The following is a 3945-nucleotide window of genomic DNA, read 5'->3' on the forward strand; positions in this document are numbered from 1 at the left end:
ATTCTTTCCTGGCTTACTCAAGCCTATTTTTGTCTCACATGGGTACATGTGCATTTTTTAATGTAAACATGCTATAAAAGTAAAAGACCAAGTGTCAATAGTAGAATGTAACAGTCATGTGTAAGTTGAAGAGTCATGATGGTAGGTGAAGAGTCACAAAGGGAATGTCAAGGGTCACCCAACCCTTTGCTCTTTATAGAACCTCATAACTCATTGTACATGCTTTTGGTATCCAAGATTCCTATAGGTATAACTTAGAGAAAGTTTGGAGTGTATTGTAATGAGCCTTGGCTTCTCCACAGTGTAGAGCTAGTATATCTCTTTGGAGGAGCAGACGGCAGTGACTGTAATGTTTCGCGATCGGGGCTAGTGGTTTTCATGGTTGTATGTATGATTGGATCTTTCACTCTTTTAATTTAACAGAACCAACATGTTTCATGCATATATTGTTATGATAGTTCGGCTATCCTGGTTACTTTAATGATGTATGTAGTTGTAATTTACGCATGTATGTATGGACTATTCCGTATGTGTTTGTACGAATCTTATCGAAGCGTGTTGTTGGTATAACCCATCACTTTGGATTGTCGACTATCCGGATTTCCATCTCGTGATGTATTTCTGCTCGTGTGTTCCCTTTCAAGCTGTGTGCTATCACATGTTTCTAAGGGGAACACTCTTCCCCCCTTCCATGTGTTAGAGCCTTTGATCCACCTTCCTTGACTCGCTGCAAGGTCACACCCTTCCTTCCAACAATGACATCTTACTTACCTCTATGTGAAATTGCAATCAAGGTGATACCGTACGACCCACTGCTAGGACTCCTACTCCAAACAGTTTGAGGTCTAGTTGGGACTTCTTACCGAGGAGATCCCCTGACATGTTGGTGGGTCCAACACCGTCAGCATTTCCTTAATCAAGTAAACATGGTTCATATAATATTAGATAATATGATTTCAATTGAATAATTTGAAATCACTAATGCATAACTGACCAATAGAAAAACAATTTTATGTAGTAAATGTTTTGAATATGCGGTGGATCACTGAATAAATGCCAAAAAGACTTTTATTTATTAGTAGGAGAGCTTTACTTAATAAAAAATAGAATGTGATTTAGGATATTAATAAAATAGCATCCTGATATCAATTTCTAAAGCATGCAAAATAGATCAATCATGAAAAGTAATCGTATCAATTGGACTATCTCGAGTTGGAATTTAAGTAAAATGTATATGATTTAAGATAACTGATTTCACAATAATATTTTCTAATTAAAGATCAGACAAATATGTACTAGCCAAATTGATGACGATCACTAGTTAATTTGAATACCATTAAAATAGTTAGGAGTTAAATGTCCTTTCAAATCTTAGATGTCAGTTCGTGACTTCGATGCCTTATCTCCTTTGACGCACTATAAGTAGGCCTTTTGGTTGTCAAATAATTTTTTTAATGTTCATCTTGTATGGTTAACAGATAAGGGAACAAAGAAATTTGCAATTATTGGCCAAAGCTGCATGGAAATATTCAAACTAAAATCGAACTTTTTTATCCATGCTTACCAAATAATAAGTGCATTAGTGATTTCACATTTTTCAATTGAACACATATTATGAAATATTAAATAAATTTTGTTTTCCATCCATGTGAAGAATAATTATTTTGTGGTAAAACAAATATGTGAACCATACTACGAATGAGTCAATTAAGTAGCCATTTGTGTTTTGAAAAGTTTGGTCTATGTGTGCACTAGATACCAAATAAGTATAAATGATTAAATATATTAGTTAAAGTCTATCCAAAACTAAACAATGTATCAAGGTAATAACACAAAGCATATCCTCAATTGTTTTTGCCAAAAAGCATATTTTTAGAGCACTTCATGAAATTGGTGAACATATTCAGAATTAGAACAGAGTGATCACCATTTGTGCTTGAAAAGTATTTAATAATAGTGAATAACACAAAGAAAATACTTGAAATTTTTGCAAAAACATCATTTATCAATGTTGCACGAAAATGGTAAACAAATTCATGCTTAGAAAAGAGTGATCATTGTTTGTGTCTGAAAAGTCATTAACAATAACAAAAGAAGCTACAATAGTAAGAATTATATCAAGATTCATATGAAAATTACAATAGTTATGATTAAAATAAACATCAAATATGAAAGAGATTTCTAACAACCATAAATTGTTATTGAATATTCATTTTCATTCTGATAAAAAACAAAAGCATCATCTCATATTTGTCCACAAAATAAGTAAACAGTCTTTGAATTAACACAAAGTAATTAGTTTTAAATAGAAAATAACACAATTGTAGTAAAAAAAATACTAAATGACTATTCATCATAGTTATTATGTCAAGAAGGACACTTTTTTGAAATCCCAGTTCACTAGCATATTCATGATGACCATTTCTCTTTTTTTGTTTCTTTAACTTTCCACACCCGCGTTTCAGAAAAATAGCATCAATTGTTCCATAATGAATTAAACCCATGTAATAAATGATAATATAACTATGAGACAAAGGTATCTGGAAAAGAAAAGGCATGTAAACCACTTCGAAAGTTTTGGGTATAGAGAATAGTGCTTGATTCCTAAAGTGTTTATCAAAATAATTTTACCTAGACACAAAAGAAATTGAATTAGACTTTGGTGAACCACAATATGAAAATCCATATGCAAAGAAAAGAATTAAAAAACATCCAGAAGTTGGATTAGTTCATGATAACATATCTAAAAAACCTGGACATTTAATAACTAGTAAATAGGAAAATGAATATTCCAAGATTTAAGAAGAGCCAAAATATGTAAAAGCATATATCTTGATTGTTTAAGTTTCAACTGTTTTTCATTTTTTCGTCTTTGTTGAATAAATTTATTTAGCCTTTCCTGGATGGAATCTTTCATAAGAGCAGCTGTAATTTTATTTTGACAAATTGACTTAATATCTCCTTCTCCATTTCCATGGCTTCTCCTTGCAATTGTGAAGCTAAAGCAGATTTATGTTTATTAACATTAACAAAGGCAATTAACCATTCGCTAATTTCTTGTACACTAAAATAAATTATATTATCAAATTCATTTTCCTTTGACTATTTTAGCTTATCCAATTCAACCGTCATTGTTTCTCTCAAAATTAATCTAGAGTCACATGTGATACATGGATTATTAATATCCTGCACAATTTGTACAACCTTGATGTAGCTAGCATTTTCTCTTAGATTCTCTATGTTTTGACATTCAAAAATAATGTTATCCATTATTCTGATTCTATGAGACCATGAAACTTTGATTTTCTTCATCCAATTAGAATTCAAAAGTTCTTGTTCTTTTTTCTCTAGATGAGTACATAAATCAAGTCCCTAGCTAATAAAAAATAAGTCATTGTTCATGAAATACCTATCTGCTTCAAGATCATGTTGAATGCAGTCAACAAATTACTTAGTTCTTTGTACTAAATTCTCCAAATCAAAATCTTCTTACCATGCATGTTCAATGATTTTCAATCTTTTGCATATATTACTCATAATATATGTTTTCAATGCATTAAGGAGATTCATAGGTTTAGAAAGTCTATCGGATGTGTTGAGGGTAGACACTTCCAACAATTTTGTCCCTATTTCCAATGGAGTCATCAACAAAGGACCCAAATTTAAATTATATTCTAGGTGATTTATTCTTGTTTTTAGTCTCAAGTTTTCTACTTCTTATTGGCTAAGAAACTGTGCAATCACATCACCGATAGCTTGATGCAGTTTCACGATCCTCCAGGAAGATCATCATGCATTTTTGTTTGGTCAAAAACCTTTTTGTTATGAAGCTTTAATTTCTCAATCTTCAATTTTTTATTGCCCCTATCATACTTTTAACTTTGCAATGTGACAAATGGTCATCAAAATTAATAAATTCTTTAGAATTTTGCAGCAGTTTTTTTT

The sequence above is a fragment of the Pinus tabuliformis genome, chromosome 9, assembly GCF_031772625.1.
Source record: "Pinus tabuliformis cultivar Carrire ecotype Pingquan chromosome 9, CPIR1, whole genome shotgun sequence".
NCBI classification, from domain to species: Eukaryota; Viridiplantae; Streptophyta; class Pinopsida; order Pinales; family Pinaceae; genus Pinus; species Pinus tabuliformis.